This window comes from Osmerus mordax, chromosome 1 (assembly GCF_038355195.1).
Source record: "Osmerus mordax isolate fOsmMor3 chromosome 1, fOsmMor3.pri, whole genome shotgun sequence".
Classification (NCBI taxonomy): Eukaryota; Metazoa; Chordata; class Actinopteri; order Osmeriformes; family Osmeridae; genus Osmerus; species Osmerus mordax.
The window spans coordinates 14907913-14920261 of NC_090050.1; the positions used below are offsets into that span (position 1 = coordinate 14907913).

At 43.0% G+C, this 12349-nt stretch overlaps 1 protein-coding gene across 6 annotated transcripts in view; it reads right to left on the bottom strand.

Annotated features, from left to right (window-relative positions):
* The window catches only part of foxp1b (forkhead box P1b), a 130819-nt gene that overhangs the window by 115415 nt on the left and 3055 nt on the right, over window positions 1-12349 (bottom strand). For 5 of the 6 annotated variants that reach the window (XM_067242106.1, XM_067242024.1, XM_067241943.1 and 2 more), the window contains exon 2: window positions 2946-3048. The gene's annotated coding sequence lies outside the window, so the exon portion shown is untranslated. Of the gene's footprint in view, window positions 1-2945; window positions 3049-10848; window positions 10870-12349 lie in introns of those variants that run through there. The other variant, XM_067241784.1, reaches the window with a different exon arrangement.

Here is a 12349-nt window from a genome sequence, read left to right on the forward strand (position 1 = left end):
CTCTTCCTCCAGGGCTCCACTGGGTTATTGTACTGGGATAATCTGAGATGCATGCCGCTACAGACTCCAGCCAATCACTGCCCTGTCTGGACATACAGTGTTGCCCACTAGGCTTGGAAAATCATCCAGTTACTGATCTGGCATAGCCCGATCAGTAACTGGATGTTCTATGGGGAACGAAGGTTCACAGGAAAACACACAGCGATGCATATAAACTCAGAGATTTAGCGCCATCTGGACCTAAACACTCATACTTTGACGTCTTATCCGGAATCCCTTGAACGTCGATTAAGCCGGGCTACTGATCCGATGAACCCCCCCCCCCACTCCCTGGCGCTGCACTGTTAAGTGGACCGTATGTTGAGCTGCTGTTAAATGCGTGTTGGATTCTGCCATGGTGGTCAGGTGGCTACAGGCGCACAGGGCATCCAGTCCACGCCTAGGAGGAGACTCGCTGGGCGGACACATTACTTAAAGGGCAACGTCTCATTGAGCACGCCTCTGCCTGCCCAAGGGGGGTGTTATTGTGTGTGTGCGTGTATGTGTGTGTGTGTGTGTGGGGGGGGGCAATAGTGGGGGCCATATCCTGAGGATTCTTGCTTGTTGTTCATTTCCTGTGTGGATACAAAATAAGCACATAAAGGCCAAAATGTGCTCTTTCCAGGCCTTCACCCCATCACAACACGCAGAGGCTAACCACAGATAATTATACAATTAAAACAATGTTTCGCATCAATCTGTCAAACTGATCTAATTTGCCATTAGAATGATACTATGGCAGTTGGCTTCTTTTCCTCTCTCCCTTCCTCCCTCTTTCTCCGTCTTTCTCTCGCTCCCTGAGCAAGCCCTTACCTCTCTTTAACAGAACTAGACAGAGCCATCTGTAATTGTGGGATTACAAACTGAACAGAGGGGAATAGGGGTATGTTTATTCAAAAGGATGTTAGTGAGTAAAGCAGGACCCAATGACCTTCATTATGACCCATCCCTTTCTTGGGGCAGCAAGGGAAAGAGGAGGTCCTGTTTACTGTTTGTTCAAAGTAACCTTCAGCTTTACAGAGAAAAGAATGAGGATAACCCCTCCAGTTTTCTAAAACAACAACATAATCCACTTGTATTTACATTAATCACGCATTATGACAAATAATCTTCCATATAATCTGTCATAGCCAGTTACATCGTATCAAAGTTGGGTCAGAGTTAAGCAGAGTATGACAAACACTAACTGTTTAAACTGTCCACTGCTCCATTAAAAGGAGAGAAAAATGCATTTCTTTTAGACCTGTTCCATATCCTCCTTCTACACGTGTGGAGCTTGACCCCTTGTGTGGGAGGGTGGAGGCTGCAGCCTGTGTTGGGTGTCTGGCTTCCCAGGGCGGCCTGTTCTGAGGCGGCAGGCAGACAGGGTGTGAGGCCCAGAGGCTGGGAGGAGCCTCAGACCACCCCTGACCTGCACATCCTCCCTCTCTGTCCAGGGGTCCACCCTCCAAGGACAAAACACACTGAGCAGGGAAGTCATCTTCCCAAGGGGAAATGTGCATACCCTCCCCCTGCTTGTGTCCGGCTCATCCAGCTTAAGCACAAAAGACATCATTTTATGACTATGATCCATCCTGATGAGGATACACATTACCATTAGGTATGGACATTGTCATAGGGGGTTGGCCAGTGATATTACCCATGAGCAAGTGCACCATCAGCAGTGTGAGAGAAATTCCTTTTATGGTAACAGATCACTGACTCAAGCCACTGGCCACAGAGCCAACAAATGAGGCGTTAAGTGTAGAAGCACATGGGCAGACGAGAGGAGAGACGTGACCCCCTTCTCACTCATGCGTGTGTCTGTTCTTGCTTTCTTCTCATCCCGAAACCAGACTCTTATCTCTCCCTCTCTATCTCACTCTCACTGCCTGTCCCTCCCCCCATCTATATTCCGTTTCAAAAATATCAAAACATCCTGAACAGGGCTACAATGCTCCTACACAAAATAACAACTGTCACCTTCAGCAGAATTCATTAAACCAATGTTAATGTTGTATTGCCCTAATGTAATTTCTTTAATTGAAATTTAATTCTCATACAATATTTGGGGAGATTTTTAATTGACATGTGCTGTAATTAATTGCCGGATAGATGCACTGCTAGCGTGGCAAAGTGAAAAAAAATGTAACCTGACACTGGGATTGGGAGAGAGGGGTAGTGGCGAGAGGCCTGCTGGGACAGTTTCATCATCACGGCCGCCCCCCCTGCTGACGGGACAGGGTGGGAGGGAGGAGATAGACTCTTCCTCACAGTCGGAGATTTAATTGCACACAGATTCCATTACCTCCGCACAAATGTCACGTTCACTTCTGATCAGGGGCAAGGCAGCCACTGGCAGCACTGCTGGCATCCAGCCAACCTAGAGTGCAGAAAGTATTCAGCCAATCAGAGTACCCACAGCTAACTGAGGAGAGGGACAGGGAGACTAGAGCATGCCAAAGATCTGGAAAAACAAAGGAGTGTCACACACAAAGCAGCTCTCTGTAGTGCCAAGTCTGCCTTATTGGGATGCTGTATTTCTGGTTGGTTACAGAATAGTAAAAAAAAAAATAGAAGAGGTGCCATTCTTGTTCATGTTAATGTAAGTTAATGTTACAAACCGTTTTTGGTGAAAACCTTTCATTCAAGAATATTACTTGTGTCTTGATGTATTCCTTTTTTATTTATTTTTAATTCATGCTATTTGTTGTTTCATGGTTCAAGGCAATTTCATACAACAGGAAGAAATGATGAAAAGGTCTTTGAGTAACTCTGTTGGGATCCATTTCAACCTAATTATGGCAATATGCAAATTAGCCTAATAAGCTAAATCTCACAGTGCTCCAGAGTGTCAGTTCACAAGAGTCAGAGCACACGTATGAAATGAGAATGACTAGAGGGCTCAAGTCAGATTGTCTACATACCGTTCTCATTCGTACAGGAAAGACTGGCATTCCATTCTTTCAGTGATAATTTGGCTCTTCGGGGATCAGACCATCAATGGTTCACAGATAACTTGTGTCTTGCCTGAGAAGAAAGGGATGGGGGACAGGGGAAAAGAAAGAAATGTACAAACAGGAAGTGAGAAAGGTGGGGGAAGTACCCCACATAGACAGGAATGACATAATAAGCAATTTAAACGTGACTGTTGACAAGTATTTCTATTGCACTAGAGTATGACACATTGATTCCTGTTGTCATCTTTTGGCCTCAATACATATCAAGTCACCTCAATGTCAAAACCACCAAATCATTGCATGCACTAGCCAACAAACCCATACCGTAATTGTGAAACTGTGTTTCATAGGAACCAATATCATTTAATTATTTAAATACCTGTTGCGTGCAAAAAGTTGTATTCATCAAGTGGATTTTTTTTTTAATCACTTCTGAATATGAATGAGTCCAGTCAGTGCAAATGAAAGATTGAAATTGGCTTGTTTCTGTAACATGGCAAGCCCAGATAATGTATGGATATTGTGAGTATCATTGTGTGAGCGTTTGTGTGTACGTGTGAGCATGTGCGTACTGTGTATTTCTGGGCTCTGACATGTGTGTGTATGGCAGGAGTGTATAATGTGGCTTTGTCTCTCTACCAGCAGAGCAGGAAGATCAGCCATGTTAATTGGGCTTCTCTATGCGAGAGCATGTCAAACGACCAAATCTATAACTCTGCCTCTGTGTAGAGTAGCGTAGGCCTCAAACCAGACACAACAAACCACAGGGCCCGCCATCCCAACTCCTCATAATTCATGAGTGTGGAATTTGGCTAACCCCATTAACGCAACGTTGTTTCCACAGTCAGACCACATTCCTGGGCCCGCCATCAGCCTCTGAACAGTCCCAGATAAGACCCCTCTGATTACTCGCCTGCATGCCTGTCATTGCTACGACAAAATATGTTGATCCCAACAGACGGCTTCACCCCCCTGAATTCAAGACTGCTTCATTGTGGCCCCATTCTGCTCAAAAGGAGTGTTCCTCCAACATGCTGTGGATCTTTGAGATCGTCACTGAAGGCACTCTGCAGCTATTGAGAAGACTGGAGAGAGCTGAACCTTGAATAGGTGGTTATCTATTGACTTCAGAAAATTACTTCACAGATACTGTATTATCCAGTGAATGGCAGACATTCTTTCAACATTATGTAGCTTGCTACATCAAGAAAACTATCTCTACGCTTGCGGCAATTTGAATTCCAGCTGATCACTAAACAACACCCTACAACTGTGGAAACATGTGGTTTTCATTCTTCCCTTTTGTACAAATTAAAATACTTATGTTTCAAACAAACCACACATTTAGCCAATTCAAAGAAGGTGGTCGATTGCCACTGATGTGTGTGTCAAGTTTGCAGAAACTAGCCTAAATGGTGGAACTAAACAGAGTTGTCCATCACTGGTGAACAAGACCCAAAAAGAAGGCTGCTGTTTACCCACATGAAACCCTGGACGGAGACCGGCCACCTCGGCCCATGTCCAGCATGTCAAGGACAAAGGGATACTGGAGGCATATCTCTGATGCAGGGAATGGCCCTACTGCACAGGTACAGCGGATGCTTACAGGACTCGTCGCTTTCCTTTCCAAACGTGCACGATTTATCCAATACCACTAACAGAGTTGGCCTCAGAGGGGAGCCGGGCCAGACAGCAGGTAACGGCCCACGTTGTGAAGGTGTGAGTGGAGGCATGGTATCGGATCAATGCTTTGACCCATTAAGTAACACCACTCCTAGTAGCTCATCTAATAAGAGCGTCTCCCAGAACACCCCTGACTGACCCACACTGCTGGGGACAATTATAAGAGAGTGGTCTTTCAGCACCCACGCCCACTTGACCCGGCAGCGCAAAGGCAAGGAGGAGATCCACATGATTTAAACTCCTCCCTAAGACGTGCTGACAAGGTTAGAGGGTCAGCGCAGACATTAACAGGTCAGTGTGTGGCCCACTTGGGAACAATTACTCCCAGTCACAGCTAAGTGGACACTTGATTGAACACGACGGTGGCAGGACACACTTCCACAGATAACAATCCCTAGAGTCATTTAGGATAAAAAGCCCTTGTGATACAGCCTTTATGGGTAAAATTCATCTTCCTTTTCCCTTTTAAAAGAATGTGAGTGTGATAGAGAGACATTCTCAGGAGGAGATGAAACCCAGAGCATTACCATTTTTACTAATACTAATAGCAGCTTCCGACTTAGGAACAATTACAAATGGTGACTGGAAGGGAAAAACAATACAATAACAGAAATAGCTGCAGGTAACTAACTTTTAAGATGCATGGAATTAAAAGATGCGGTGCTTACAGTTGTACTCTTCAAAAAGCATTACAAAAGAGTTGTCACTTAGCACAGCACAGTTTCCTTAGCACAGAATTATGAAGAGAAATATGGGGTTTAACTACAGAACAACAGTGTAACTATTGGACATGACATGACAATTCACACCAGCAACTTATGAAGTCTGACTAACCAGTCAACTAATAGAAAATTGTCCAGACTTATCTATTTTTTTCTCCACAGCCTCTCAATTAAGCGCAAGAGAACGGAAAACAAGGCTTGGATGCAACATTCAAGCCCACCCTGTGAAATCTTCTCTAAGATGCGCTGTTGTGTTTCTTTTTTTGCATTCTCTTGTTTTCAAGGTTTAACCTTTCACCTACTGACAGTTTGACCTTCCTCCACCACGAAGAGCATAACTCAGTCTGCACAGAACATCTGTTGTGTACTTCATACACAGAAACAAACACACTCACGAGACGTGTGGAAATTGATGTCACAACATAACAAGATATAGTTTGAGCATGTATTCATATTAAACAGAAATAAAATGTATGAGTGGCCCTACAGTGAATTTTTTTTTTTTATAAACTTACAAATGTAAAGCGGTCACTCAGTCTTTCTGAACAAAAAAAGGGCTTATCGATCTGGAAACACATTTTCCTGATTTGCGTAAGCTGTGTGTAAGTGAAGGTATTGTTTCTTTGGTGCATTGTTTATTTATTTCTCTCTGTTGGATAATCAGTTCCACATTGTCCTTCCTCTGCAGCCTGCAGAAGCAGCAGCTGTAGGCTGTTAGTGGCTGCAGACGACACAGTTCAACACTTCTCCAAGAAGAGAAATCGAGAGTGAGAGAACACCACAGCTGCAGCTGATGAGAGCGGGTATAAAAGAGTGGCACCGAGACAGAGAGAGAGAGAGAGAGAGAGAGAGGGAGAGAGAGAGAGAGAGAGAGAGAGAGAGAGAGAGAGAGAGAGAGAGAGAGGGAGGGGAAAGGAGGAAAGACAGTGGGAAGAGAGAGAGAAAGTGAAAGAATGGGGGAAAGAGAGGGAATGTGAGAGCAACAGACCAAAACCGGCATAGTGGTATTCTAAAAATAGAACTTCTTTTTTTTGAAGATGGTAAAGAATTCACTTTATCCGAGAGCCCAATGGACTATCCCATTACATCAGCCTGCTCATCACAGGCCCTTCCTCTCTTGTCTCAGCTCAGAGTAGGAGGAGGAAGAGGAACCAGGAAGCCAGGCACTAGCTCAGAGGAAGTGAGCAGGGGCGGAGGATGTCTTCCCTCTCTTGCTCTTTCTCTCTCACTCCCTCTAACTCTTCTTTCTCACTCTCTCACTCCCGCTCTCCCTCTCCAGCCCAGCTCATTACCCGGGCTCCTTTCCAATTCATTTAGGGACCCCTGAGAAACAACCGTCCCCCAGAATTTACAGAAATGACACAACATTAGTGCATTTGCATATGCAAAATGCAGAAGCAACAGGCTTTCCTACTCAATTGACCTATTGGTTGTTGTGGCAGCCTAGTTATTCCCCGGGACGATTTTGTAACCAAGTGGGCGTCATGTGAATGCCATCTGGGTACCACTTATTTAAAGCTGGCAGAGGTCCCGCGGCAGCCAGTCTGGCAATGAGGAGGAAGGAAATAAATTGCATCATTTACTTAACATCCATTTGCCGTTGTGCCCGTTAAAAACCCATGACTAAATAATTTGGTTATTTCGGCTGCCAGTTACCGCTGTCAGCCAAATTGCACCGTACATGCAACAAACAGTGCAACTGTCAAAGGGCTGATAAAGGAGTTATCGAGATGTTAACACCACATGAAATCACATTTACCACAAGTAACAACCCTCAATTCATTACACCAAAGAAATCTCACAACGCTTACATACAGCACAGCACACCACCCATAAACAGACAATAAACATGTTGTAATTATAATGCCAACTCTTTAATTACGTAAGCCATTTGGGGATGGTCGAACTCACTAATTGTCAGAGTGATGTGAATGAATTGAAGGGGGACATGTTAAGAGACCAAGCTTCAGGCCCGAAGAGAACCATATTCCCTACTCGACTAACGGGTTAGAAAGCAGAACATTAAATTGGCATGGTTCCAAGGATGGCTCCAAACAAACTAAATCTAAGGGGACAAACTCCATGTAAATCATTAAGTTGATAAAACACTGAATCCTAAAAAGGTTTAGCCTAACACCCAGAAAAGGTGAATACTTTCAACTAACGGCATTTTCAGATAGGCCTATTATGTCTACGAAACAATAAACAGAGGAGAAAAGGAACTAGTACACACTGTCCGGTTGTGCTATTGACTGTTCTATTTTCAGTTGATCAATTCCCAGGTACGGTATCGTGCCTCAAATTCACAGGTCATAAATAAAACAGTAAACATACGGCCTAACAAAAACTCAGACCAAGAACGAACAATAAAACTTTGGACAACAGCTTTCAATGTTTCAGTTGGAACATGGCCTGATGAGAATTGACTGGCGAGAATCTGAACACTTGACTTCCAATAGCATGGTCTCATTAGGTGGAATAACAGGCAGCAGGAGGGCAGGGTGTGTAGACTCACAAACAATGAAAGTGGAGATCAAATAAACACAAACAAACAGAAATACTATATATTGGCTGCAGAGCATGCATTAATACAGTGGCTTAACTGGTTCCTGGTGCCAAGGTGAGAAGTGTACACATTAGTCAGTATCTCTGCTGAAGCTTCTGCTCAGCTCTGAAAGACTTTTTGCAAACAATAGTCAAGTTCTATCATCTCCAGTTTCCTATGAACGTGTCCACGTGTGGATCCTCTGGAACTGCTCTGTGTCCCACCACCTCTTTCAAGTATGAGCATTATCGAGACAAGTGAATAGATAGATGGACAACGCAAAGAGGGATACTAATCTACTACCCATTTCTTATTCTAAGCCAGCCATTATGTTCTAAAAAGAGGCTACTCATCTATTCATTTTATGAGGCATTTACAAAAAAGATGACACTGCAGGAGCTTGGTGGGGTGATTAAAAGTCTTTGAATTAGCTCTTCAATCATCGCTTACATGTATATAAAGTGCGTCTACACAGAAATGCACTCACAATCCTAACTCAAATATACTCTGTAAAGATTGATTTACACAATTTTAACTATGAGTTGTCTTTTAACTGAAACATTGATTGGTCAACACATTAAAAGCAAGGACATCATGCTCTCATTCACAACATGAAAAGGCTTTTAGACTAATACCCAATAACTCACAAGCTTATTTATCAAACGCATTTAGCCTAGAACTTTGAACAATGATGATTGTGAGACTAAACTCCACTCCAGCTATGAAGGGCAATACACCATGGCAACACAGGAAACTCATCCATGTAACTCTCTCTACTAGTGGAGACCATGTGTATTAACTCTGGCTTTGAAGTCACCAGTCAGTGTCACAAACTAGATAGAAAGAAATGAGGATGCTGCTTATTTCCCAGCTTCTATTGAAAGAAACATGGGTATGGTTGCACTCATCATTGCTTAAATATTTAGTTTGCATTATCATCTATAACAATTATAAATGTTCTTCTTTCAAAGGACAATAACAAGCAGTTATCTAAAAAAATCTACTTCGCCATCACAAATCAACCTTGGCAAATCTGTTTAACAGATAAACAAAAAATAGCACCTGTGAAAATTACTATCTTCTTCTGGGAGGTTTGGGAATGGAGCCCCACCCTGTTGACAACACTATGAACAAAAACAAAGTCCCTCCAAGGACCCTGGGCAAATACAAGTCACACGCTCCAACCAACAGAGGCAAACAACAACAATGTCAGAAGATCTACTGGGAGACTGGGCTATCAAACAACAGCAGCACAAACAAGTGTGTGAGCAAGTGAGAGAGAGAGAGAGAGAGAGAGAGAGAGAGAGAGAGAGAGAGAGAGAGAGAGAGAGAGAGAGAGAGAGAGAGAGAGAGAGAGAGAGCAAGAGACAGTTAGAGAGAGAGAGAGGGAGGGAGGGAGAGAGAGAAAGTGTGAGAGACAGAAAGAGAGAGATCCAGAGAGACACAGAAAGTGAGAGTGAGCAGAGAGAATCCCCCCTGATTCACCTCATTCACAGGTCATCTGAGTCATTAGGAAAGGGAAGGTACCTTCACCACCTAGAAAAGCCACAGCAAAAAGATTTCACCTCAATGAAGCCTGCTTTCCCCTCTACTTGATATTCCCAATCCAAGAAATACTGTCTAAACAAAGGCATCATCTGCAATATAGTCTCATCCAGTGATACTTGAAAACTAACTTGGTCTTACTATTGAAGTCAGGTAATCAAGAGGAAACTGTGCTTAATCAACTTATTGGAGGAGACTGTCAGTCAATCATTACTCACAGTTTCCACATATAGCCAGATTATCTAGGATACAGTTTACCACACTGATCTGCCCAACATGGCATGAGGTCAGACGGGTGGTTCAAATCAGACATTTAATTATTAGAGCTATTTCTCAAAACAATCCAGGTAAATATGGCCAGTGTTGGTTATTAGACCAATTATTCCTCTGTGCTATTTTGTCTCCGTTAAGGGGAGGCTGTAGCTGAAACAAAAACCTGCATGTTTTCATCTCAACTCCACGCTCATCACAGACTGACTGGATGGCTGGCCTGCACCAAGAACACTGTTTCTTGGATAATTACCACTCACAAATTACCATCCAGCTGGTAAATATATATCAAATCAACAAGCAACAACCAGTCAATTAGGAACCAACTTCTAAAAATCAAGGTTCAGAGTAAAACTTTATGTACAAACACAAAAACAGAGATACAACTTCAAATCACAAATCCACCAATTTATTGCACTTAAAATGTGTTTGAGTAATACTTGGTTACATCATTAAAACACAAGTGTTTATGAGGTCATTAATATGCAGCTCTAATTGAACCCATATTACTTTACCAGAGTGCTAAACAGCATGGGAATAGTATTGTTCCACCTACTGCAAGAGTGGTTCAAATGAAATATGCCTGTTTCGTTAGAAGAGAGTGCAAAGGGAGAATAACATTGTTTAATTCAAAGCAAGAAAGAAAGACTGCATTAACAACCTGTCAACAAAATTTGCATTGCCGCTCTCTGTCTCCGTGGCTCTCCCCTGCCTGTCCTGAAGCCCACAGTGCTGCCAGTTCAGATGAGTGGTGTGATGGCTTATCACATGGCACGCGGCAGGGCTAAGCTGGAGCGAAGCGCCCCAAAACATGATCAAAGCACAGCAACTTTCCACCCAGCAGAGATGATGGAAGAGCAGGCCCTGCCATGTTGTTTCTTGTAAGGGTGGGGCTGCCTACTGGGAACGCACCAAACATGCCACGGATCGGGCTTCTAGAGAGGGATGCTTTCGGACTTACTGTCTGTCTTTTCCAATTACTTTTACAATAAAAAAACTTTTTCTCAGCCTTTTTCTTCCAGTAACACTGTGAAGATGCAGTAAAAGCTTTTCAGAACTAAAAGCCAAGGTGAGAGACCTTGTATACACAAACAAACTGACTTACAGACTGGATAGCTGAGAGAAACAGGTGTGAAGGTCTCCTCTGGCAACTGGAAACAGATTGCAGCATATGGTAGAGCCCCTGATGTCTGCTTTAAACTGTGTGCTGCTTACCTGCAACACACCCAAAATTGTTACTGTACGGTTTCCATAGGAGTTTACGATCTATCTTTTGAGACCTCTAGAAAGTAAATGGTAGATTTTACACTGACAAACCACAAAACTTAACCATAACCTTTAAACAAAAGGGGTGTATGTTCACTTAAGAAATACTTGTGACTAATAACGAGTAGATTTCATCCCTACTGAAACACCTTCAACAGTTGAGACTGCCAATGGTAATTCTGGGGGGTTCCTTTGAGCTGTATCGTGACAGTGGATTCCTGGACGACAGAGAAGTCTGTCCATCAGATTGATCCCTTTAAGCTGTCAAAACCACAGCTGGCCAAAAGAGATCTGTGACCAACCAAGCCAATCTGGCATCTAATATGACCTCTAATCCAATCAGAAGGACTCCTGCTGCCTATATGGGTGGGACATGGAAGATAATACAATATGTTCTGTTAGTCCACTTTAGGGGACCAGCATTCCCACTGGTGGACCTCTACAACTGTCTGACCAGAAAAGTGTAACTATGGTACTTTCTCCAACCAAGAGTACCACTCCATAGCTAAATGAGAAATGTTGCAGACATTTTTTCTTCTACTCTGATACCTTTGATAAAAGCCAAGACCTACAATTGCATTTAACAAATATCAAAGAATGTCAATCCAACAAGTAGCCTATATTCTCACACTTAAGCCGTTTGGGGGTTTAATGAGCCGAATGTGTGAAAATGCTACTGTATTTGAATATGAGACATTTATGTATGCATTTTCTTTCTGAGTAGATCATGGCTTTGTTGTGAGATGTCTCTCAGTGACTTCACTTTCCACTCCCACACAAAGTTTTCACATCTGAATGCAAACCTACAATACATTAGCGAGCTGAGTCAAATCATAGACACAATGAATATGTTACACTCATCTACTGCCCTTTCATTCTTAATCGTACATTCTAGCATCTATCTGAAGTGACGTCATATCTGTGGAAAATCATATAGTAATTAGCCTACTTTGCAGTTACATAAAGGTTCTGTAGATCGAGTAACAAAGTGTACTGTTTTCACTTCTATTAAAACATGCTCCGCCCTATATGTAAGTACAAATTGTCCAGTGCTGTATACAGCATTCTCAAGCATATGTACTTACATTTACATTTAGTCATTTAGCAGACGCTCTTATCCAGAGCGACTTACAGTAAGTACAGGGACATTCCCCCGAAACAAGTAGGGTGAAGTGCCTTGTCCAAGGACACAACGTCATTTTGCATGGCCAGGAATCGAACTGGCAACCTTCAGATTACTAGCCCGATTCCCTAACCGCTCAGCCACCTGACTCCCAGGTGGGAGTCAGGTGGCTACACTACTTGACACAAGTACTGTATCAAATATGATTTCCTAAACT